At 44.2% G+C, this 26,539-nt stretch overlaps 1 long non-coding RNA gene and 1 pseudogene across 2 annotated transcripts in view; one reads left to right on the top strand and one right to left on the bottom strand.

Annotated features, from left to right (window-relative positions):
- The window catches only part of LOC311583641, a 56,240-nt gene extending 43,330 nt beyond the window's left edge, over positions 1-12,910 (bottom strand). Inside the window, exon 1 of the long non-coding RNA XR_014774622.1 lies at positions 12,886-12,910. This is a non-coding gene — a long non-coding RNA (uncharacterized lncRNA). The remainder of the gene's footprint in view (positions 1-12,885) is intronic.
- A 52-nt stretch (positions 12,911-12,962) lies between these two features.
- Positions 12,963-14,507, top strand: LOC311582504 (serine/arginine-rich splicing factor 5-like; annotated as a pseudogene). Its single transcript has 2 exons — positions 12,963-13,008; positions 13,697-14,507. The product of its transcript is annotated as a serine/arginine-rich splicing factor 5-like (transcript).
- Positions 14,508-26,539: the final 12,032 nt, after the last annotated feature.

Below are 26,539 nucleotides of genomic sequence, written 5' to 3'. Positions count from 1 at the left end.
GTGTGCCAGCCTAGCCTGGTAAGTGCCTAAGAGCCAGCCCATCTGCACCATCCTCACACTCCCAGGCATAGCTCAGGCAACACAGCTTGCACACCAGCACAAGCAGATGAGCTGTTTGTCCCAATTGGCATTTGTTCTTACTTAGTACTGAATTGGAATCACCACTGTTCCTCCAACCCAAAATCACCAGTAAGTATCTGAGGGACCAACCTACCAGCTTCTCATATCTGACCTGACTCAGCCAAACGTGGACAAGCAAATCCAGACTTCTAGTCATCATAGGTAATGTAGACCCTCACATCAGACACATACCAATGAAAGAAGTCCACATGCCAGGCCTCATCACTAAAACACAAACAATATGAGAAGCCAAGGCAATATGCCCCGCCCCCGACTCTGTCAGTCTTATAAAAGTGTTCTCCCAACTCCATCAGTCTTATAAAAATGTTCTCCTGGTCTACGATGGGAGTTATTTAGATGAACCCCAGGATACGGAACTTAAAAGAACATTATGAACCTCATCAAAAAATTTAGAGAGTTTAAAAAGATTAAGCAAATAGCTCAGTGGACTTAAAGAGAATAACAATAAATATCAGGGTGGTGAAGAAACAAGGAAAGAAACCCAAATGGTGGCAATTCAGGATTTAAAAACTGAATTCAATAAAGAGGTAGTAATATTGTAGGCAACTGAACCTACAATGGAGATAGAATTTAAAAACTCAACAATCTATGTAGAAAACTCAAGGGAAAGCTTTTCAAGTAGACCAGGCAAAGTAGAGGACTTGGAGATAAAGTAGAGGAAACAGACCACATGGGCAAGAATATTTTTAAAAAGTAATAATTTTAAATGCACGTGCGCGCGCACACACACACACATACACACACACCATGCAGAAACTGTCAGACATCATTAAAAGACCAGATTTTCAAATTATAGGCAAAGCAAATAAGAATCTCAGGTCAGTGGCATAGACTATATCTTCAACAAAATCAAATAAGAAAAATTTCCAAATTGGAGTAAAGACATAAACATGCAGATGCAAGATGCATACAGAACTCTATATAGACAGGATAAGAAGAGAAACTTCTCACATCTTATTGCACCTGAAACATTAAACATTCAGAACAAAGAGAGAGCACTAAAAACTTCCAAAGAAAATATAAGCCACACAGAAAGAAAACCCATCACACTAACTGCTAATTTCTCAATAGAAACTTTAAAAGCCTGAAGAGCTTGGAGCAATGTAAAAACGATGAATCCCAACCTAGACCACTTACTATACTCAGCAAAACTATCTGCTGTAGTTGAAGGAGAAAGACATTTTTTCCATATTATAAGCAGGCTAAAATAACTCATGCCCACCAGGAGAATTCTGGAAGCAACACTTAGGCCTGAGGAGAAAAATAAGCATGACTGAAAGACTATAGAAAGAAAGCAAATGAAGCTATAATCACTGAAACACAAAATAAGACTAAGAACACAAACAGTGAAAAATATGACAATCAACACAACCTTTCAATAATAACTGTAAATATTAATGTCCTCAATTCCCCAATCAAAAGACAGTTTAGTCAAATGGACCAAGAAACAAAATTTCTTTCTGTTGTCTACTAGGAATGTTTTCACCTTCAAAGATAGAAACTACCTTAAAATGAAAGGATGGGGCGGGGAGTATGCCAAACAAACAAGCCAGAACAGATAAAGATGGAAACTTCACCCTAATCAAGGGAACAATTAACCAAGAAGACATTACAGCCCTAAACATATATGTACCTAACAATGGAACGTTCACTTTTATGAGAAAGCATTCTATTTTAGGAAAATCACATAACCATCTCAATAGATTCAGAAAAGGTGTTTGATAGAACTCAGCATGCCTTTATTATAAAGATCCCAGAGGGGGGAAATAGAATGAGCATATCTCAATACAATAAGAGCTATATATGCTTAACTTATGGCCAACATCATCCTAAATGGACTCTAAGTGATCCCATTAAAAATCAGGAACAAGATGGTGCTATTCACTATCCAAACTCCTTTGCCATACAGTTCTTGAAGTACTAGTCAAAGCAACAAGATAAGAGAAAGTAATTAGGGAGATAAAGAAATCAAATTATTCCTTTGTGCAGATGATAATATACATTAAAAATTACCAAATCCCACCAAAAAATTCTATAAATACCAACTTTGAGCATTGTATCAACATAAAATAACAACTTAGAAAAGCCCAGTGGCCTTTCTATACCAACAACAAACACAGAGAAAGAGATCACGGACACACTCTCATTAACAATAGCTTCTAAGAAAATAAAATATCTAGGAATAAACCTAGCCAATGAGGGGAAAGACATTTAAATAACTTTAATCTCTGAAGAAAGAGATTGAGGAAGGCCCCAGAATATGGAAAGACCTCCCATGCTCACTAACAGAATTAATATTGTGAAAATGACCCTTCTACAAAAATCAATTCACAGATTCAACCTAATCCCAATCAAAAACTCTAAAAAATGGGGGAGGGGGTACTAAAATTCATATGGAACTTCAAGAGACCCCAGACATTCAAAGCAATTCTGAGTGTGTGTGGGGGGGTGGGGGTGGAGGGAGATAATGTTGGAATAATTACCATACAGATTACATGCTATTTTACTGAACTACATTAACAAAAACAACATTGCACAAAAAACCAGACGTGTAGATCATGGTTGGGACATGGAAGAAGGAGCTATAGAAAGGGAGACAGTGGGACAGAGGTGCTATGAAGGGGAAAATAGGAATAATGACAGGAAGTGTTTAAGGAGAGAGGGCAGTATTAAAGAAAAGGGAGGGAGATAGATAAAGAAAATTAAGGGTGATTTTAAAAGTCCTTTGTTTATTTAATATATATTGCCAAGTTCTGCGTGTCTTTAGGTATTAACCTAAGCAAGTGGTCAATGAGGGGATGAAGTAAGGATAGACGCATAGAAGCACGTGCAGAGAAGCTGCCATGGTGTGGGCTGTGCCTGCTCTGCTGGAGGCGTCAGCCAGGAACCTCTGCGTGTTCATGTAATATGTCTGAATCAGGGAGGCGAGCTTATCGTATACAGCTGAATAAGGCAGTGGGCTTGTGGTACACAGCAGAACAAGGGCGCAGGTCTCCGTCCGGAACGGCCTCAGGCTACAGCCATCCTGGAAGAGGATGCTGTGGCTGATAATTCCTGTATCCACTGTCACCATGCACACTGGGACCAGAGGAAGGGTCCACTTCCCTCTCAGCATCTCTAGGGAAGGCTTTGCCATGAGTCTGTGGTGCTGGGATCCTTCCAAGCCTGTGATCATGTGAACATCACTTCATCTACTTCTTACACCTTCACTTGAGCCTTCCTCTGGTCCCCACAACATAGAAAATGTGTACACGTGCATAGATAGTTTAAATAAAGTGATGTTAATTGGTGTGGCAATGCTCCCCTCCAAGAGCCATAGGTGACTTAACAAAACCCCAATGCCAAGGCCTTGGAAATCTCCCTTCAAGTCATGACAGAGGACTCCAAGAGACTCACCAAACAATACAGGCCATTGATGTTATTCTTGGCTGCCTAGCACTTGAAGCTAAGTCCCTACTGCTAAAGACACCATATACTTTGGACATAGGACATGGAGCAATTGATTGAGTGGGAACTAATCTGGAAGCTTCCTCCCTGAGCACTAACCCTCATGCATCTAATGCAAGCTGCCAATGGAGAAAAGCAATTAAAAGTCTTACCTAGCTATAAAGCCTTTGAACCCACAAAACTCAACAGCATGAAAAAATATGCCAAGATATATTACCAAGCGTAATAGTGGCATTTATATCTCAGGGATAACCAACACTTAGTAGGACCTAAAGCCTTTCAGTAGTAGGGAATTCGTACCGGGTACTGTAAACCAACTGCTTGAGGCTAGTGAGGTCATGGACCCTAGAAGAGAATCCAATACTGTCATGTTCCTAAACCAGTAAAAATTCAAACCACAGTCTAAACACCTACCCTTATGCCCACAGATAGTTCTCACCGCTACTTTTTGCAGCAGAGACCATTATGGAGATCCACAACTGGTCAAAATGCACAGCACAGCTAGCCGTGGGATACTCACCTGCGACTGATACATCCACAACACAATAGCTACACCTGAGGCTCAGGGAGCATCACAGAAGGCAGGCCAAGAAAGACTGTAAGAGCCAGAGGCCCAGGATATTTGCTATGAGATTGTGTCTTTTCTAGATGACAGGGAGTTGCACCCGTGAAATCTTAACAGTTTTGTCACTTAAACAAGACAATACCAATTGACATGTCCCCATGGATGGGAGAGATCTCACAAGGCATTCATCTGCCTATGGAGGGTGGTGGGGTGCAGACACTGAAAGTGAAGCAGGCCTAACCTACAAGAATACCATAGGACATCTAAGGAATTCGTATGCCTGAGAAGGAGGATTTGGTAAGAAACGTCTGTTCTAGATATGGTAACCAGGTGGCTTGTTGTTCAAACCACATAATACACACTCAAGGACAAAAGACACAGATGTAGAAAACCTCATCTTCCTATCTATTGGGGAGAGGATTCTTGGCCACAAAGCAATGCTTTATTTTTACTCCCAGGTGTGTGTGCATGCACACACACACACACACACACACACACACACACACACACACACACTTCAACTTAATACCTCTCCCCTTTTTTCTCAGGTAGCCCAAGTCAGCCTCGGATTCACCATCTAGCCAAGCCTGACTTATCTTGGATTTCTGATCCTCCTGCTTCTAACTCAAGTGCACATCACCATAGCCAGACACCCCAATTAAGCTTCTAATGGTTCTAATATCTGTAATTTTATAGTATCTACATACCATATTCAATAACATGAAATTTGTTCATGCTTTGATGGCTTTGCTAGCTTTTATAAGCTAACCTTGGTTTGTTAGAATGTGAAACACTTTTTTCCTGATCATAAAGGTCATCTTTAAAAAGACCTCATTAAAAATAATACTGTGTAATATAGATATGACTAAAGAATAAAATGAAAGCCCATAATGGAAGCAGCAGGGAAAAAACTATAAGTGCCACCAATAGTTTTCAGTGTACAAAAACAGTGAATTTACATTTTAGACAATTTTGTTTCTTGTTTTATTTAAGACGTTCAGATGTGACCTAGGTTGACCTTGAACTTGCAGACCTCTGCTTCAGGCTCTCCAGTGCTGAGACTACAAGCAGGGGGCACAGTGTCCTTGACCAGGCCAATTTTACTCAAAGACTTAGAAAACTCCTCAGGGGGTTTGTGCAAGCATCCAAGGGTCAAGTGAAGCAGCAGCTTGCTTGGGATGCAGTGTGGGATGCAGTGTGGGATGCAGTGTGCTGCATCCTGAGGTTTATCTAAGAGCTGGAGCTGGGGGGCTTGCTGATAGAACCTCCAGTGTTGAGCCACAAGGCTTGAGGGTCAGTCAGGAGTGAGAACTACAGGAGGAAGAGAATAGCTGGAAGATGTGAGAGGAATGCAGCCCCAGTCTCATCTGGGTCTGACTTAATTTACATCCTCATTCTGGGAAGAAATGAAGCCATCCTTGTGTTGGACAGTTCATGTCAACATGACACAACCTAAGGTCATCTGAGAGGAGGGAAGCTCTATTGAGAAAACGCCTCCATAAGAGTCAGCTGTAGAATAGCTAAAACAATCCTGTACAGTAAAAGAGCTTCTGGAGGTATCGCCATCCATGATTTCGAACTGTACTACAGAGCAATCATAATAAAAAAAACTTCATGGTGTTGGCATAGAAATAGACTGGTTGATGAATGGAATTGAATTGAAGATGCAGAAATAAACCCACACACCTATCGACATTTGATTTTTGAAAAAGAGCCGAATCCATGCAATGGGAGAAAAGCATCCTCAACAAACAGTGCTGGTCTACCTGGATGTCTGCATGCAGAAGAATTACAAATAGATCCATATTTATCACCCTGCACAAAACTCAAGTCCAAGTAGATCAAAGACCTCAACATAAAACAAGATATACTAAATCTAATAGAATAGAAAGTAGGGAAGAGCCTTGAACTCATTGGTACAGGAGACAACTTCCTAAACAGAACACCAACAACTCAGGTACTAAGATCAACAATTAAGAAATAGGACCTCATGATACTGAAAATATTCTGTAAGGCAAAGGACACTGTCAATAGGACAAAATGGCAGCCTACAGAAAAGGTCTTCACCAATGTTACATCCAACAGAGGGCTAATATCTAAAATATATAAAGAACTCAAGAAATTAAACAGCAACAAACCAAATAACCCAATTAAAAGTGGGGTACAGAGCTAAAGAGAATTCTCAACAGAAGAATCTCGAAAGGCCTAGAAGTACTTAAGGAAATGTTCAGTGTCCTTAGTCATCAGGAAAATGCAAATCAAAATAATCCTGAGATTCCATTTTACATCCTTCAGGATACCTGTGATCAAAAACTCAAGTGACAGCACATGTTGGCCTGGTTGTGGAGAAAGGGGAACACTTCTTTATTGCTGGTGGTAGTGCAAACCTGTACAAACACTGAAAAATCAATCTGGTGGTTTCTCTCAAGACCTAGCTATACCACTCCTGGGCATATACCCAAAAGATGCTCAACCATACAACAAGGACACATGCTCAACTATGTTCACAGCAGCATTATTTATAATAGCCAGAAACTGGAAACAGCCTAGATGTCCCTCAACCTAAGAATGGATAAAGAAAATGTAGTACATTTACACAATGGAATACTACTCAGCTACTAAAAAGCATCTTGAAATTTGAAGGCAAATAGATGGACCTAGAAAAAACTCATCCTGAGTGAGGTACACCCAAGCACAAAAAGATATGCATGGTATGTACTCACTTATAAGTGGATATTAGCTATAAAGTAGGATAACCACGCTACAATCTACAGACCCAAAGAAGCTAAGTTACAAGGAGGACTCAAGAAAGGATGCTTGAACCTCACTCAGAAAGGGAAATAAAATAGGCATTGGAGATGGATGGAGGGCGAAAACTGTGTAGGGGAAGGGATGGGGAGGGAAGCAAGGGGATTAGGAATAGAAGGAGAGAAGGCCAGGTGAGAGAACGGAAATCAGAGGTTGGGGATTTGCCAGAGACCTGGGATAGGTGAGGGCCCAGAAAGTCTATGGGAGTGACCCTAGCTGACACTCCCAGCATCAGGAGCTATGAATCCTGAAGTGGCCACCTCCTGTAGTCAGGCAGGATTTTCTGTGGAGGGATAAGGACACCAACCCACCCACAAGACCTTCAACCCAAAATTTGTCCTGCCTGCAAGATGTGCAGGGACAAAGCTGGAGCAAAGATCGAAAGAACGGCCAACCAATGACTGGCCCTACTTGGGACTCTTCCCAAGAGAGAGAACCAATCCTGATACTGTTGATGTTACTCGGCTATGCTTGTAGACAGGAGCCTAACATAATTCCTCCAAGAGGCTTCACCCAGCAGCTGATGGAAACAGACGCAGAGACCCACAGCCAAACATTAGACAGAGCTTGGGGGGGGGGAGTCAGGGGAACAATTGAGGGAGCCAGAGAGGTCAAGGACTCCACAAGAAGACCTACAGAGTCAACTAAGCTAGGCTCGTGGGGGGCTTACAGAGGCTGAACCACAACCAAAGAGCATACATGGACTGGTCCTAGGTCCCCCTACACACATGTAGCAGATGTGCAGCTTGGTTTTCATGTGGTTCTACCAACAACTGGAGTGGAGGCTGTCTCTGACTGTAATGCCTCCCTTTGGATCCCTTCCCTTAACTGGGCTGTCTTGTCTGGCCTCAATGGGAGAGGATACGCCTAGTTCTGCAGGGACTTAATGTGCCAGGGCAGATTGTTACTTATGAGGGATTCAGTGAGAAAGAGAGAGGAGAATGGGGGGAGGGGTTGCAATCAGGATGTAAAGTGAATAAATAAATAAATAAATAAATAAATAAATGAAAAGGTCCAGCTGTAAGGCATTTTCTTAATTGGTGATTGATGAGGGAACGTCCAGCACATTGTGAGTGGCGCCATCCCTGGGTTGATGACAGTTTTGGATTCTATAAGAAAGTATGCTAAGCTAGGTACATGAAGCAAGCCAGTAAGCAGCATCCCTCCATGGCCTCTGCATGAACTCCTGCCTCCAGGTTCCTGCCCCGTTTGTGTTCCTGTTCTGACTTCCTTTGGTGATGAACTGCCATGTGAAAGTGTCAGCTTAATAAATGCTTTTCCTCCCCAACTTGCTCTCTGACCATGCACTAGAGACCCCGAGGCCTCCATCTGCTGGAACTGCTTCTCTGATATACCCATCAGTGTAGTTTAAACTTGCCTTGATTTATGCCTTGCTTTGCTCTCTAAAACGGAATGCCTTCTCCAGTGACATAATAAATTGAATCGAGCCAAATTTATAGTGAAAGGGCAGGTTTATTGTGGGAAGGGTGGGGCATCTTGCAGGTGGGTTCACTGATCTCACAGGAAGTCAGCGAAGTCTCAATGCTGGGCTGAGGTAGGATTTCTTTAAAGGGGAGTGGGGTAGGGGGTTGTTGTGATGTGATGGTAAGGTACTTGGGCTATGGTCTTATTTGGTGAGTTCAGGGCCCTATAGGTGAGTCTCAGGTCCAGTTGTCACTTTGGAGTCCAGAACTCAGGGTCTGGCTTTGCCCAGTGTTTTGCTTGGGCTCCTTGGCAGATAAGAAGCACAGGGACCTCTTGGTCAAGGCTATCTTGCCTTTGTCCCAAAACCTCTGACCTAACAAAAAACTATAAAACTTCATGAAACTGCTTCCATGTTGGAACCTGAAATGTGGGTAACATTAATCTGTGTTCCCAGGTCATATGGCTCAAAATGGCTCCAGAATAAACTATTTTTTATTGCCTTTAAGATGAGAGCTGTGTGTTTTGTGTCAACGGGGCATGTATGCCTCATTTATAGATGTTTTAAGTTCTGATTCTATAGAAATAAGAGTCTAAAATAATTACTAAACATATCCACAGCAAGTTTGAAAAAAACCCGTAAGAGCCACACCCACAGTAAAGGTCCTACAACACTGACTAGACTGTCCCACCTGCAGAGAGGCAGAGTGCTGAAGAACCAGACCCAAATGAGCCTGAGCTATCGTTAATGGCCCTGCGAACCTGTCTCTCCATCTGACCTAACAGCTAATAGGTAAGGCATTTGGAATGTATCAACAGAACACTAGCTTCCACCAGCCCAAGAGCTCAGAATGTCATCAGAGAATATCTAAAACCCAGGCCTGACTTTCCGTCCCTCCTGTCTACCGCCAGCCTACCTGATGTTCCCGAGAATGTATTCAGAAAAGTCCTTGATGGGTGGCCTTGTTTTGTTGCAAATAGAAGGCTCCTGTAAAAGCTTCCACACTGTAACATATTATGGGCTGTAATCAGGTTACACCCATATCCCCAGAGCACGGTCACATGTTTGGCTCAGAATGCAATTTCCCTTATTCCTCTTGAAGTGAGAGCTATATGTTACATGAACCCCGTCTTTGAGCATTTGTTATTTTTTTCCCCACATAGCTTGTAATTACTTTCTGTGAATTTTGTTTCCAAAGTGTTAACACAGAGCTCTTGACCTCTTTTCTATAAACCGTTGCTTTTTTTTTTTTTAAGTTCTGTGGTTAAAACAATGTATAATTGTAAATATTTTAAGTCCAGGTCAGCTGATCTTTCTAGTTAGGGAACTTGTTTTGTGGCTAGCCTCTCAGCTTCCAGCTGGGACATTGGTAGTTCCTCTACTGCCTCCTGCAAATGCTGCCCAAGGCTAATTGTTCCTGCTAGTGGCACAGTGAGGGGCAGCCGCTGCATGTTCCATATCACAAGACCTTAGCTGCATTTATTCTGTAGGAAGGGGTCTAATGCACACATTGCTAATGGTTTGTTTACTCTGCGTTAACCATCAATCTGGATGCCATCCAGACAAATGGCTCAGTGGGAATGCTTGACTCCCGGTGTGGCCTTGGTGTTTGTGAACCCTCCCACCTGCTACGAGAGAGGGGGACTGATAAGAAGAAGAACACCAGTGCCTCACATCTCAGAGACAAGTCTGGTCACCTGACCGTGGGGACAAGCCTGAAGTCTGGATGTTTGTTTTCCTGCTTTCTAAGCTGCTGGTGACAAGATAAAAACAGATCTGAAGGATGTTGAGCTCCTGTCTTCCCAGATTGCTGGGTCTCAGAACAAAATATCTTAAAGATTCAGGTCTTGAGTTTTGCACGTGTGATCTGCTTACATTCCCAGTGCTCACGATGAGTCAACACTGGCCCTTTGATATCCAGAGGAAAGGCACATCTGTGGTCTGATGTGGTCCCCAGAGGCAGCAGCGATGGCCCACTGTGGGGAACAGACACTTGATGGACAATCATATCATTGGATGATTACTGGGATTGCTAATGTTAGGTCACTAAACTGTTAATCATAATTCTATGAGGTGAGTACAAATATTGACCCTTCTTCCCAGATGAGAAAACTGAGCCTTTGTAGAAAAGTTAAGAACTCACCTAAGACCTCATGGAACTAAGTTACAATCCACTTGTCTTATATCAAAGCTCTCGCCCCTTGCTCTTCAGAGCACTCCATCCTGAAAGGGAATTTTAGCATTATGGTACAGATTCTTACCCCTCTAAAAAAGTTCAGTCTTATCACGTTGTCACAAACATTAGCTCTCAATGTTTTCTTGAAGCATTTTATGGAAATGAGGGCAGTGCGCTTTATAACCAAAGATACCCCAGGTCACAAATCTCACACTTCTCCAGGCTCCTAAATCATAATAGAGGCAGAGAGTTCAGGAAACTCATCCGCTGGAGAGTAAATAGACCCTACAGGTGATGAAATGAGTTAATGATGCGGACTAACTGCCATCATAAAGCCACTCCCGGGAATGCGAGGTGGAAGCCCACTTAAGGAAACCAGGCTCAATTTGCCAAGCCTTCAGAGCATCTCCCATTAAAATCTTGGTCTGAGGTTACATCCAGTGTTTGGTTCACTTGAGCTAATTGAGAACATTCTCTGTGCTAGCACCGTGTTCTGACTGCTGGTGTGTAAAAATCCCCTTCCAGGAGGCAGATCCCAGCTCCCTAATGGATTCGGGCCAATTTAGATAGATGCAAGTGAACGGTGACCTTCAAAAGTCACAGGGGAAGAAACTGTCCTGGGCAGCATGCCCCATCTCTTCCCTGCTCACCCCCAGGCCTGCTGCTAAGCGCAAGTGGAGATGTCCACTCCAGGTGCCTGCGCACTGCTTTGCTATGGGATGTGTGTGATCTAGGCTCCACTCACAGAGAACTACAAAGGACAGGCCAGACTAGATCTTCAAGTTTCCCAGACAAGCCGTTGCCCTTCAGAGATCTGTTTTAATTCTGTTTTTCTATGGCTGGTTGGTTAGGAAAAGCACGTGTGCTCTTGCGGCAAGAGCATGGACACCAGGAGTCTGAACAGTTGTGTTTTCCTGTGCGGTGAAGGGCGAGGCAACTCTCCCCATGTCTGAGCCCCAGTTTCCTCACTTGCACCTACAGATAGTATCTTCCCTCTGGGATAAGTGTGAAAAACAATGAGATGATGATGTATTTGAAAATACATCATGAAACTAGAACATCATAGATATTTAGTAATAATTATTTCAGTTTTGGCTACAGTGAAGGCTCCGGGATGGAATTCCATTCCCAGGATTCCTGGGGAATCGCCCACCACCACCTCTACCTCTACCTCCAGGGGCTCTGACACCTTCTAGCCTCAAGGGCATGTGGGCATCTGCAAGCGTGTTCATTTACCCACACAGACACACGCACATACACACAACTGAAAATAAATGATGTGAGCCAGGCAGTGGTGGTGCTCTCCTTTAACCCCAGCACTTGGGAGACAGAGGCAGGTAGATCTCTGTGAGCTTGAGGCTAGCCTGGTCTACAGAGTGATTCCAGGACAGCCAGGGCTACACACAGAGAAACCCTGACTCAAAAAGTGTGTGTGTGTGTGTGTGTGTGTGTGTGTGTGTGTGTGTTTTTAAAAATCAAGCCTAACTCCAGAATTTTCTTTTTACATATTAGGCTCAGATTTACTGTGAGTATAATCTTATTTTCTTAATGTGTGCAAGAAGCTTTGACACAATGGCAAACGTCCCTCAAAATATCCCGAGTGTCTGTAGCCCATCTTTCCTTAGTCCCTGTCAAGGAAGAAGTAGCAGTCAGGTCTCAAAGAACTAAGATCAGGTACAACAAGAATATTTAAGTGCTTGTCACCATGGTATCGGCTGCTACTATTCACTGGCTATTTTTACACTAAACAACGCAGAGTGCAGAAAACATCCTGTGTGTATTCTTTGTCTATCAAATCCCTGCTCCCTGTGCATCATGGTCATGTAGCGTTATCTTATTGCAGGTGGCTTTCCACAGTGCTTTCTTTTACCACAGTAGAAAAAGCAGAAATCTGCTGCCCCTGGCCAAGGACAGGATGCTAGGTAACTGCTGGATAAAGTTGCTAATTAAACATAATACTTGATAGAAGAAGAAGAAGGAAAAAAAAGTAAAAGCCCTTCAAGAGAAGGAAACATGAGCTGTTTCCTGCCTTCTTGGCTGAGGAATCTGGTCCAAAAGATAATGTCTATTTTGAATTTGGGCTACCAGTTCGTCTACAAGCAGCAAATGTTTCTTTGCTGATTTACAGTTTCTCAAGCAGTATCTTTCTTGCAGCTGGCTGGGTAAGCGCTTTACATTAGCCAGCTCTAACCACTCTTCAGTCGCTGTAGTATGGAAGGTTCTGATTAGGCTATCTATCTGTAAGTAACAGGCAGGCAGGCAGGCTGCCATGCCACCGCGGGCACAGATTCTGCCATGTGAACACCGACAGCATTGAATTGTTACCTCTGGGCAGGTGTCTGAAGGTGGTTTCCTTTCCTTGTCTGGCTATGTGTTAAGACTGTAGCTCTCCATTGGGCCAGATGGTGCACCGAACAAAGGAGCATCGCCCACTCCACCTGGAAAGGGGTCAAGAGATTAAAAACAAAAACAACACAGCTCAAAGGGGGAGAATGGGCCACCATGATCTGATGGGACTTGTTTTCAATGCAGAGAAAAAGCAAAAAGGACCAGGCCTTGGAGACATAGCAAGGTCTGATCTCTGGGTATGTCTGTGAGAGTATTTCTGGAAATGATTAACCAAAGAGGAAAATCAACCCTGAATGTGGGTGGAAGCAATCCGTGGGCTGGAGACGGAAACTTAGAAAAGGGGGAGGAGGAAAAAAAGCCAGCAGAGTGCCAGAAGTCCCTGCTCTGTGTGTCCTGAACCATGGAAGGGTCCCAGGCATCCATCCTCACCACCATAAACAACCCTGCCATGCCAACACACCATGTGGAGCCCTGAGCCAAAATAAATCCTTCTTGCCTTAAATACAACACACACACACACACACACACACACACACACACACACACACACACACACGAGACAGAGACAGACAGATAGAGCAATTTTTTGATCCAGTAGTCCTACGTTTGGGTACATATTCAAAAGAAATGAAAAGGTTGGTCAGTTGTGGATAGACGTAGACAGCTGAGTTATGGTCTATAGGGAGACAGACAGATCTGTCGCAGACTACAGACCTCTTCAGGTCTCAGCGGCCAAAGTCCCTGTCCAGTAGGAAACACTATAAGGGCATCATAAGTAGCTGTTGAGTGTTCATCGGGCAACTAAATCCAGCAGCGAGGGAGAAAGATGTGGAAAGATTCTTCGAGGGCTACGGGCAGAGATCAGAGATATTGATCTGAAAAGAGGATTTGGCTTTGTAGAATCTGAGGACCCGAGGGATGCAGATGATGCTGTCTATGAATTTGATGGAAGAGAACTTTGCAGTGAAAGGGTTACTATTGAACATGCTCGGTCTATTGAACATGCTTGGGCTCAGGCTCTGACCATTTTAGTAGTCACAGACCTCGAAATGATACAGACGAAATGCCCCGCATGTAAGAACAGAAAAGGGACTTATAGTTGAGAATTTATCCTCAAGAGTCGGCTAGCAGGATCTCAAAGATTTCATGAGACAGGCTGGGGAAGTAACCTTTGTGTGTGCATATCCACCTAAATATAAACTAAATGAAAGGGTAGGTGAGTTTTTCTCTTATGGTGACTTAAGAATGCTATTGAAAAACTTTCTGGAAAGGAAGTAAATGGAAGAAAAAATCAAACTAGTAAAAGGCACAGCAGGTCAAGAAACAGGTCACGGTCTAGGGACCAGGAGCTCCTCTAGGTCCCGCAGCCGGTCCCGTTCCCGTAGGAGCAAGTCTTACAGCCAATGAAGGAGCAGGAGCCGGAGCTGAAGCCAATCCCGTTCTGGTAGTAGGTCACCTGTACCTGGGAAGAGCCAGAAACGTGGTTCTTCAAGTAGATCTAAGTCTCCAGCATCTGTGGATCGCCAGAGGTCCCGATCTCGGTCCAGGTCCAGATCAGCTGACAGTGGCAATTAAACTATAAATAACTTGCCCTGGGGGCCTTTAAAAAAAATCCCAAACTATACTTGCCAAAGATTCTGATAAGTATGTGCTTTTCTGTGTGTGAGTGGGGGGGGGGGATTTGGAAGAGGGTGGGCTGGATTTCTTTGTAGATGTGGACCACCAACGGGTTCTTGAAAACTAATTGTATTAAATGTCTTTTGATAAGCAAAAAAAAAAAAAGTTTGCTAAGGGGGACACCTGCACCCCATGATCATTCACTGCAGCATTAATCATAGCCACCAAGATATGGGCTCAGCCTAAATGTCCATCAGTGGGTGGGTAGGCTAGTAAAATGGACTACCATTCAACCTTTAAAAGGAAATCCTGCCATTTCCAACAACACTGAAGATCCCAGAGGACACCGCATTAAGTGAAATAAGCCAGGCACACAGGAACCAGTAGCCTATGTTCTCACTTATCTAATGGAAGCAAACTCATGGATGTAGAAGGTGGTCACTAAAGGGGAAAGAAGAAAGCAGGCACTGTTGGCCAAAGAGACACAGTTTCATAGACATGCGGAAGTTCTGGAGGTACGTTACTCAACAAGATGACATAGCAACAGCATGTGATTGACAGCTTCCAAGAGAGAGATCTTAAACACTTTCACCACATGAAAAAACATATAGGTAAGGTGATGACGTAGCACCTTGACTTAATAATTTCACAATGTACACATAGACCAGGATAACACATTGAACTCTGTAAGTACACGCAGTTCTGTCAGATAGAACTTGATAAGTGTGAAAAACCTTACTCTGTAAATGGGGGGGAGGGAGGGGTTCAAGACAGGGTTTCTCTGTGTAGCCTTGACTGTTCTGGTCTCACTTTGTAAACCAGGCTGGCTTTGAACTCAGCAATCTGCCTGCTTCTGCCTCCCTGTGCGCTGGGATTATAGGCACGCACCACCACTGCTCCTGGCTTCTTAGTCTATAAATTTTATGGGTCATAGAGGTGATTGTTTTTTCATGGTTCAATTTCCCCTTCTCCACTCTTTCTCTAAGCACTGCTTGTTTGTACTTTTTGCTTGTTTGTACTTTTTGCTTGTTTGTACTTACTTTTTGCTTGTTTGTACTTTTTGTTCATTTTCTGGTGGTGAATCCCTCCCCCTCATATGCTTGAACAACCACTTTTATATTTTAACAAGCGTTTGTCCACACAATGTTTCAAATATTTTTCTTAGTATGTCATTTTTCTTATGCTTTGTATATCTGTGTGTTTAATCTACACAAAGGAAGTGTTATCACATTTCTTGACCAGGACTTTGTACAGGTCAGAGTGTGCTTGCCCACGGCACTAGGACTTCACCAACCCGAGTATTTATCATTTACCCTCTAAGTTTTGCTAATTGTTTCTTCAATATCTCCCGTCTCTAGCATCATGTGTACAGTGGGTTTTCCCTCTCTAAAGACTGACCACACAACCATTAATAATTTGTTCTTTTTGTGTTTTTCATATATTTGGAATCTCTTTTGCTTTATATATTAAAGTAAGGCTCTAATGTCATTCTTTTTTTTTTTTTTCTTCAAAATAGCCTATCAATCTCCCCAGGATTCTTTGTTAAATGATCTACTACAGATACTTAGAAAAGCACTAATTTACTTAGGAATCAATGAGTCTGTTCCTGGTGGGGTTTTTTTTTTTTTCAATACAGAAGCAAAGCAGGAAGGACCAAGCCTCTGAGACACAGTGAGGTCTGAACTCATTGTCACACTGACCCTACAGAGCATGGGGAAGGCCTAGAAACGGAGGGACAGAACCTAAAAAATGTAAATCAAGTGTCTACGAGATTCTAAAAAATGTTTTCCTCTCAATTTCCCTTTGATGGGGCTGGTTTTAAAATCAGAGCTCAGAGCGATGATTATACATAAATTATACATACACTTAAAAATTCCTTTTTTATACTAGTCCATGCTAGTTTTCCTCATAAATAATGTATTAGGAAGAAAGATTTCTCTAGTACAATCATTTGTCCTTAGTTACATGGCAGATTAAACGCTCAGTTTAGACGGAAAGAACCAGCGCAGGAAAAATTTTCCCCTTGAGGTAAAAATAGAGGGATGTTACACACACACACACACACACACACACACACACACACACACACACTCCTTCAGTAGGATCAGGCTAGTAGGAACTGACTAGCCACTGACAAGGTTTGTTTTAATGACCCTGAGGACAGATTATAGATTCTCTCCAAGTAACTGGTTCCAAACTGTTATGGTCTCCATTAAAATGAAAATCTCGCCGGGCGTGGTGGCTCACGCCTTTAATCCCAGCACTTGGGAGGCAGAGGCAGGCGGATAGCTGTGAGTTCGAGGCCAGCCTGGTCTACAAAGTGAGTCCAGGACAGCCAAGGCTACACAGAGAAACCCTGTCTCAAAAAACCAAAAAAAAAAAAAAAAAAAAAAAAAAAAAAAAAAAAAAAAAGAAAATCTCCCAGGCAGCAATTGAAACGGTTCCTCCTTTAAACCAAACCATCTGACTACTTGGTGGTGGCTTTCCTGAGGCCCTTGTTCTTAAGTGGAGGTATCTCAGACTAAAAAGTCCCAACCATCTAGAGCAGTGGCTCTCAACCTTCCTAATGCTGTGACCCTTTAATACAGTTCCTCATGTGTGGTGACCCTAAAAGTAACATTATTTTTGTTGCTACTTCATAAATGTAAATTTACTACTGTTATGAATAGTAATGGAAATATTTTTGGAGACAGGAATTTGACAAGAGGTTGCAAACCACAGGTTGGAAACCACTTCTCTATAGCCCTAAACTCCTTACTTTATGCTTGTAAACATCAAGGTGACTGCAGACACCAACTGAGGACCAAGAAAACACACATAAACATATGAAAATCCACACTCTCTCGTCTTAAAATGTTAAGGCTGGCCACAAATTTTCCATTTCAATCCTGAAATCCTGTCTCCTGTTTTGCTTCTTAAACGGTGAGCTGTAATAAACTAATTTGCTTTTTATTTGAGTAAGAACCCAGAGAAAAGCCCAATATGATCTTCCCTCTGCAGGAGTGGAGAAGTGTGAGACCGGGTGCAAGGAGGCAGAGGTGTGAGCGTAGGCATCTGACATTCCTTGTGCAAACGGTGTGTGAGCCACATGTTGTGTAAGGCACACATTGTGTATGGCACATTGCTTTGAGAGAAGGCTTTATACTTTGGGCATAATAAATGGCAAACCTTGTAAATACACAATAAACACATTAAAGGAGGAAAAGAGAGCTAGGTGCTTGAACAGTACAAATGACACGAGGCCCACTTCACAACTCTGAACTGAGTGTGTCCTAAAGATCTACAAGAGTAGCTCTTCAGCCCAATTCTGGGTCAAGATCTCAACCAAATAACTGGTCTTAGCCTATTCAGACTGCTGTGTCAAGAGGTCTTGGACCACTTGTCTTCCTCAGTGCTCTGTTGCTGTGAAGAGACACCATGGCCAAGGCAACTCTTATAAAGGAAAACATTTTATTGGGGCTGGCTTGCAGTTTCAGGGGTTTAGTCCATTGTCATCATGGCGGGAGCATGGCAACAGGCAGGCAGACCTGAAGCTGAGAGTTCTACATCCTGACTGGCAGGCAACAAGAAGGAGGAAGAGACACTGAGCCTGGCTGGAGCTTCTGAAACCTCAAAGCTCACTGCCCCCCCACACTCCCGCAGTGTCACATTTCCTCCAAAAAGGCCACACTCCCTAATCCTTTCAAACAGTACTCCTCCCTGGTGACCAATCATTCAAATCTATGAGCCTATGAGGGCTATTCACTTTCAAACCACCTTGACTATTAATCCTTAATTAACAATTATTCCTCATAGTTCTGAGGTCTGGAAGGTCTAAAACAAGGTGCTCGTAGATTCTTTGACAAGGCGCATTCACAAAGTAGGAGAGATGGAAAGAGTACCATCAAACTCTTCTTTAAGAGCAACCAATTTCATCCATTTGGGACTTGCCTTTGTGATCAATTCCCAAAGGTCCCCATGCCTGATACTGTTGCCTTGGCAACTAAATTTCAACATAGAAATTGGGGTTGGGGGGGCAAATGTATGTGTTAAATATGAAAAATAAGATGCCAGGCAACAGATATGGCATGGAGAAGTTTATTGTAGAAGCATGGACAAACAGGAAAGGGGGAGGGGCACCCAGGAGTAAGAGGGCAAGAGAATAAGAGGGAGGAAGAGAGGGAGATGAGGTGGGTTTGCCTTTTTTATATCCTGGGCAGCTGGCACACCTAGTGGCAGGCAGATGATGACATCATATGTTGCTGGGGCAGGTATGCTAACATTCCTCCCTTTTCCTATAATTACAAAAAATGACATTGGATTGCTTTTCACGCAAGGTAAGTTGAAGAATATAAATGTAGGCTCATTGGAAGCAGCTCTTGGCTGCTATGCAAGGAGAGAGAGAGAGACAGACAGACAGACAGAGAGACAGACAGAGACAGACAGAGAGAGAAGCAAGAACAACAAAATGTCTGGATTATATGGTAAAGGGAAGGAAAAGCCCTTGCCCTGGAAAGTTCTGGGTAGAGGGCAGGGTGTGCCAGCCATGTGCTGCAGCAGACAGGGACCGAGGAACGATGGAGCTGTGTGTCCCGGGTCTGAAGCACACCATTCCAACTTTTGTTGATAAAACTGCTTCCTGCTGACAGTAGGGCGGTGATAGAGGGTCAAAAGGCTGAAATGTTGGCCAAGTCCTGGAAGAACAGGCTGTTATAGTTGCTGTCCAGGGTCTGAGAACATCTGCAGCTAGGAGGGACAATGCGGGTCCAGCTGGCAGGATCTGTGGGGTTGGACTGGAGCACCTGTGGGCAGCTGCTTTCATGCTGTCCCAGAGGTAGGAAGTCTGGCAGGAGACTGGATCGTATATATGGACAGAAGACAAAGTTAGTCGGTTAGGGAGAAAATTCCCTTTGGGCATGCATTTGAAGCTTTTGGGACCTTTTAGGAGCAGAGATGGAAGTTTTGGAGTGAAGAAGAGAAAAATCTTGAACATGGGGTACTTCCTTTAATTTTACTTTAGGTGTGCATTTGAAACTTTTGGGAGAGCAAAGAAGACAAAAGACTTGAAAATGAGGAGCTTCCTTCCATTTACCCAATTGCTGGCAATAATTAAAACGGTTTAGTTTTGGATCTAAGTTTGGTTTCAGAGGCATGTAAGCTTAGCAGCCCTTAATGTGGGCATAGGGATTTGAAATTCTCCAGAAGGCTTCCCAGAGGAGCCTGGAGAGACAGGGAACAGACTGTTCCCATAGGGAGGTGGAGTCAGTGATCCGCTTGAGTGTCCCCCAGAGCAAGGTTTAACTCAAGAGATTGGTGCAGTCTGACCCAGCGACTCGACAGTGCTGGTTTGTGACCAAGAGGGCACAGCCCAAGCAGGATGGAGCTGGCCCAAGGACACAGTCCACCTAGCATAAGGATTTTAGTGTCGGGGCAGGGGGTGCTGTGTCGGTGGCAGTCTCACCCAATGGGAAATGTCGTAACTGATAACGTCAATGTTGCGGGTTCGATCCCCCCCTCCCCAAAAAAGATGCCAGGCTACAGATATGATATGGAGACGTTTATTGTAGAAACGTGGAAGAACAGGAAAGGGGGAGGAGAGAGAGAAAGAGAGAGAGAGAGAGAGAGAGAGAGAGAGAGAGAGAACAAGAGAGAGAGAGAGAGAGAGAACAAGAGAGAGAGAGAGAGAGAGAGAGAGAGAGAGAGAGAGAGAGAGAGAGAACAAGAGAGAGGAAGAGAAGGAGACAAGGTGAGTTTGCTCTTTTTATATCCTGGGCAGCTAGCACACCTAGTGGCAGGCAGGTGATGATGTCATAGGTTGCTGGGCAGCCTGGGGTCAGGTATGCTAACAGTATGGCTTATAGGAACTGGATACAAAGGAGACCAACGACACTCTGGCTTTCTATATAGTGTCTCACTCATGCCACTTTCCCCTACAATCCCCCTTTACCTAAACCACCATCAATATCCCTCATTCCTGCTGGTAGGACCTTTCAGATGTGAGGTCCAGGGGTGCGATATAGAACTAGGTCTTTCCATATGGATCTTCATCAGAATGAGATGATGTCGATACAACGGAAGTAGGAGGTGCTGCTCCTCTTTCCATGAGACTTGGCTAAGTTCCCGCTTCCTCTTTTTATCCCTAACACACACCTCACTTTTACCACCTGTGCATCTATCACCCACTCTCACCCGTGGTTGTAGGACCAGCTTCCATTGAAATCACCTACATTAAACACTCCAGGATGGGGGCTGGAGAGATGGCTCAGAGGTTAAGAGCCCTGACTGCTCTTCCAAAGGTCATGAGTTCAATTCCCAGCAACCACATGGTGGCTCACAACCATCTCTTCTGGCCTACAGGCAGAATGCTGTATACATAATAAATAAATAAATAAATAAATAAATAAATAACACTCCAGGATGAAGTACAGAGATTATGCATGACACTAAAAATCTCCTAATCCCAGCAGGTGGGAGGCTGAGGCAGAAGGATCACCACAAGTTCAAGACCAGCCTTGGCTCTACGTTGTAAGGCTATCTCAAAACAAAACAGAACCCGTCTTTAGGTGAACAGTGCCCTTCTACAGTCTGAGCCTGTCAAATCTCCACAATGGAAAACTCTGAATGTGCAGGGTGGAGCCAGGTGTGGGAACTCCATGGCAAAGCAGGAGATTGAGCAGACTGAGGCCCCTTTTCTTCTCCCCCCTCCAATGCTCATTTAATAAACCTCATATATTCTAATACCTGCTGCCCAGTACCTTATTATCTCATTGCCTTATATCTTATTCCTAATCATTAAAGTGGGAAGAACAGAGAGCTTAGAGGGTGGGGGGAGGTGGAAGGTGGGGGGAGGTGGAAGGTGGGGGGAGGTGGAGGGTGGGGGGAGGTGGAGGGTGGGGGAGGTGGAGGAGGAGGGAGGGGAAGGAGGGGGAGGTGGGGGTGGGGGAGGGGGGTGGGAGGAGGGGAGGGAGGGGGTGGGGGAAGGTAGAAGATGAAGGAAGGCAGAGGGTGGGGAAGTAGAAAATGAAGAACTCAGTGACTCCTCTACTAAGCTACCAATTCTGCTCTGATCTCTGCTAGTCTCCATCTCCATCTCTCTCTGTGCCCCCTCTCCCTCCATACACACACACACACACACACACACACACACACACACACACACACACACACACTGGCACAGTGGCCTGGGTTTAAGACTGGTTGTTCACTCACCATCCTATCCTTTCTGGAGTGAGCTCAACACGAAACTAAAACAACTCAGCTCTTCCCGGAGTCTGGGCAATTTACAGAACACACTGTGACAGGTTGTGTTCTCAAATTATACACGCAGGCAGGAAGCGTTCTCCGGCAGGTGGCAGAGCCTCCGTGGGATTGTTTTGCTTCGGAAACAAGCCCTTCACATCAGCAAGCTGGAGGCTCGAGAAAGCCTTTGTTGTTTTAACTAGAGAACTTGGTGTTTGTCCAGCTGCTCTGACATTTTATGGTGCGAGTGACTCAGTGGGGGAAGGAAAAGGCAGCAAGCCCTTGAAGCCAAGCCTAGAGAACTTTCTGGAAAAGATGTGCAACCTCTGCAGAGAACTAAATGCATGCATAAACAGCAGGCACTTTCACACCCCTAAGCTTTGAGTCCCCTTGAGAGTAGTGTCTGTTAGAGAGTACCCAGCCTGTGGGTGTCTACACATCCACAGGGGAATGCGGAGCAGTTCTCTTACTGTAAAATTTTTTTCATGCTGGATGTGATAGCACACTCTTTTAATGCCAGCACTAGGGAGGCAGAGGCAGTGGGATCTGTGAGCTCAAGGCCAGCCTGGTCTACAGCGTGAGTTTCAGGACAGCCAGGTCTCCGAAGAGAAGCCTTGTATAGAAAACAAAACAAAACCACACAATTGTTTTTTCAGTCCCAGCTCAAAGAAGCAACACTCAAGATAAGGTTCAGATTGGGGCCCAAGAACAGTCTCCTGAGTGTCTTGTTTGTGCAGGCTCTCCAACGGGCTGCGACTCTGTGCTCATTCCTGCGCCGTGCTCAGTAACTTTGAAATAAAACCTATAGCCAGGAACAGGCCCCGCTCTCCTAAGCTGGGACACCTCTCAGCTCAAAGCCCGATGAGGAGAATCCAGTGTTGGCAACAGATAAAGGGATCAGTGGAAGTAGGCGCAGCAAAGGCCCCAGGAAATTTACATAAGCCTGGAGAAATGCGCTAGAAGAGACACCCCAACCAGCGTCCCCCTGCCCCTCCCTCCCGCACACCCCGAGAGAAAGCAGAGCAGAGGAAAACATCTGTAATGAGCTGCGAGGGCCAGTGAGCTGCCAAGGGTTGGAGCAGCCGCCTCTCCACCTACACAACAATCAAACAGCTGCCACAGCAAACCCTTCCGCAGCTGGCACTTCTTTTATTGTCACCCTTCCCTCCCAAGGCTTTGAAGTAATCCTCCGTGTGAAAAGCTGGGAGGATGTGCACAGAAGACGTGCTTTGAAAAAGCCTTCAGAGGAGCGGCTAGGCTCTGGAGAAAGCAGCTACAAGGTGGCTGGCTTAACACCAGCTAGAGCAAGCTTTCTGCAAGAGACAAGGCAAGGCATACAGCCCAGCCTAATGGACCTCCTCCAGCACTGGAAACATGCGTCCTGTTTCACTTCTGCCTCAGCGAGAGGGCAGAATGCACAGTGGTCCTACCTAAGGATGGTACATACACACATACAGCGAATTCCCGAGGAAAAATAACTTGAACACTTCCCCTTGGCAGGGTGGCCTTGTGGGCACACAGAGGAAGGGCCATGCAGGCTATCCTGATGAGACTTTGATAGGCTTTGGTCAGACAGTGGGGGAGGAGGGCCCCTCCTATCAGAGGTCTAGGGGAGGGGAACAGGGCAGAGGAGGGAGGGAGAGTGGGACCTGGAAGATAAGAGATAGGGGGTAACAACAATCAGAATGTAATGTGAATAAATTATAATAAAATTTTTAATTAAAAAAAAAAACTTTTGGGCTGTTGGATGGCTCAGTGAACAAAGGTGCTCGCCACCACGCCAGACTTCAAAGGAAGAAACATCTTTTACAAGTTGCTCTCTAATCCCTACAGGAATGTTATGGTATGTGCAAATAAATAAATATCATTTTTTTAAAAACGTAAAGAAAAACAGCTTTTGCCAGGATCACACATATGCACTTGAGAGGTGGATGGAGAAAGCCCAGGGGTTCAAGGCCAACCTCAACAACAACGACAAAAAAAAGACAAAGAGAGCTGAGGGTTTTGTTGATCTCTACTCAGGACTAAGCACTGATTTAAGTATTTAGCATACTTCCTCTATCAACAAGGAGGAGGAGAGAAGAAGAGGAGGAGGAGGAGGAGGAGGAGGAGGAGGAGGAGGAGGAGGAGGAGAAGAAGAAGAAGAAGAAGAAGAAGAAGAAGAAGAAGAAGAAGAAGAAGAAGGTGGCACCTAGAGCAGGCACTGAGGGCCCGGGCACGGGACTGAATCATCTGAGCAAGAGAGGGCAGAGACTGCTCCCAGCTTTCTCATGACTTCCAAGTGGTCAAGAAAGGGATCCAGGGCTTTTTTTTTAGATGTACAGAAATGAGGCAGAGACAGAGACAGACAGAATTATATACAGGGAGAGACAGAAACAGAGAGACACAGAAACAGAGAGAGAGAGAGAGAGAGAGAGAGAGAGAGAGAGAGAGAGAGAGAGAGATTGGTCCAGTCAACACGGAAGCTCATGCAGTTGGCTGCTAAGCCAGAGTGAGAGCCTCTGGCCATGGGCCGCATCTCCAACAGGAGCAAGGATCTGGACTCCATGTTCCAGCACCAAGGCTGAAGTGGCGGGAGTCAGGGAGGGGGGTTGTGGGCCCGTTGTCTTCCCGTAGTGAGTCCCCCAAAGAGTATGAAAATGTTTCCCACAGGCACCAGAAAAGGGGAGATGAAAACCTCTGAGAAAGAGAGGTCTCAACAGAACTGCACATCAGCTCAAAGGTGCTGAAAGGTCACTGGCTGGGGCCGAGGCCACACAACACTGAGAGCCACACAGTCCCAGACTAAGACCATTCCGGGGCCCCAGGGAAAGCAGAGGAAGCACTTAAGAAGGAGAAAAAGACAAATTAACTTGTCAGAGTCATCCAATTAGATAGGTCTAATGAGATAGCATCTTGCATAGGGAAGTAGCATTTAGAAGTAGTGGCCATTATTGTGATTTTCTTCAGATTCCTGTTCAAGGATGAAAAGGTGCTCGCAGACTAGCACAATACACACAAAGGTACCAAAGATCATGTTGGAATAGTCAACACATTGTAATAGCCCAGTGGTTCCAGGGACTCAAGTCTCTCTCAGGGCCTTTCTCTTAATAATAATACTACACGCAGCCAGGTGTGGTGGCATATGCCTTTCATCCCAGCACCCGGGAGGCAGAGGCAGGCAGATCACTGTGAGTTCTAGGTCAGCCTGGTCTACAAAGCGAGACCCCCCCCCAAAAAAAATATACTAAATGCATTCTACCAATTTTTTTTTTTAATTCTCATGCTTTCCTGTGTAGAGTTTTCCAAAAGCTGCAAGACTCTTAATGCCATCACTGCTCCAAGAACTAGTGGGGCTATGCATGTGTGTGTGTGTGTGTGTGTGTGTGTGTGTGTGTGTGTGTGTGTGTGTATGTGTGTGTGTTCAACTTCCAGCGCCCACCTCAGGAGGCTGTAACCCTAATTCCAAGGGATCTGTCTCCCTCTTCTGGCCTCTATAGGCACTGCACTCACATGCACACACCCATGCTCAGGCACCTAGGTACACATAATTTTTTTTAAAATTTAAAAACCATTCCAGTATTAGTTACAATATACAAGTATTGAGAAACTTTATCCTTAATAATTTAATATCTTAAAGGAGTCTTAAAACCCAAAATTGTAAGAACTCGGGCCTAGGTAAAACATAAGTGAAAATGTGATACTTATTTTTACTCAATTAATAAACTTAGCATTGGAGCTGCAAAGGAATTTTTTTTTTGGTTTTTCGAGACAGGGTCTCTCTGTGTAGCCTTGGCTGTCCTGGACTCGCTTTGTAGACCAGGCTAGCCTTGAACTCACAGCGATCCACCTGCCTCTGCCTCCCAAGTGCTGGGATTAAAGGCTTGCGCCACCACGCCCGGCAAAAAAATCTTATTTTTGTGAAAACATTTAATGTAATTGGGTTAGGTTTACTTGAAAATTCAAAACTCAGTAATAGTCCAATCTGATTTTGAAAGTTATCAATCAGGTGTTATAATTTATATTTGTAATTATCTAAGAAGAAAGCATTATACATATAAAATAACTCAAAAAATTTAGTAATGTGCTACTAAAATTAAAATAAGTACAATTTATGTGTATTTTGAATAAAATATTTAAATTTTAATCCACAAGTATATATTAGCAGCTAACCATAAATTAGGTGAAAAAAATGTTCCTTATAACAAGATGAGAAATCACTATCTACAGAAGGAAACATTAAACGAAAACAAAAAATTGTATGAAATAGATAATTATTTACTAATTATACATTTCTCACTTCGTTACTCCTTTTTGTTTTTATTTTGTGTGTCCGGGTGTTTTGTCTGCACATGTCTATACAGCACGTGCATTCCCGGTGTCTGAGGAGTCCAGAAGAGGGCGCTGGATACCCGAGAACTGGTGCTTCAGACCGATGTGCGCTCAATACCCGAAAACTGGCGCTTCGCACTGATGTGAGCCACCATGTGGGTTCTGGGTACTGAACCCACAATCCTCTGCAAGAGCAACAGGTGTGTAGCCATCTCCCCCCAAAACCCCATTTGTATTACTCTTATAACAATGACCAACCCACCATCAAATAGCTATAAAAGTAATGCTAATAAATCCCACAGTTACTATTAGAAGTTTTATATGCATATAAAAAAACCAAGCTTTCAGTTTCGTCAGTACAAAGGAAGACTTCATATCTGATCTACCTGCGAAGACGAAGAACGCAGCCCAGCCCAGCCCACACCTGAGATGAGGGCTCCGGAGCTTGTGCTTGCCTGGGCCTCGGGAGCTAGGGGCAGCTCAG

This window comes from Acomys minous, assembly GCF_964271855.1.
Source record: "Acomys minous genome assembly, chromosome: 14".
Taxonomy (NCBI): domain Eukaryota; kingdom Metazoa; phylum Chordata; class Mammalia; order Rodentia; family Muridae; genus Acomys; species Acomys minous.
The sequence above is the reverse complement of the archived record's forward strand: the minus strand, read 5'-3'. Positions and strand labels throughout refer to the sequence as shown.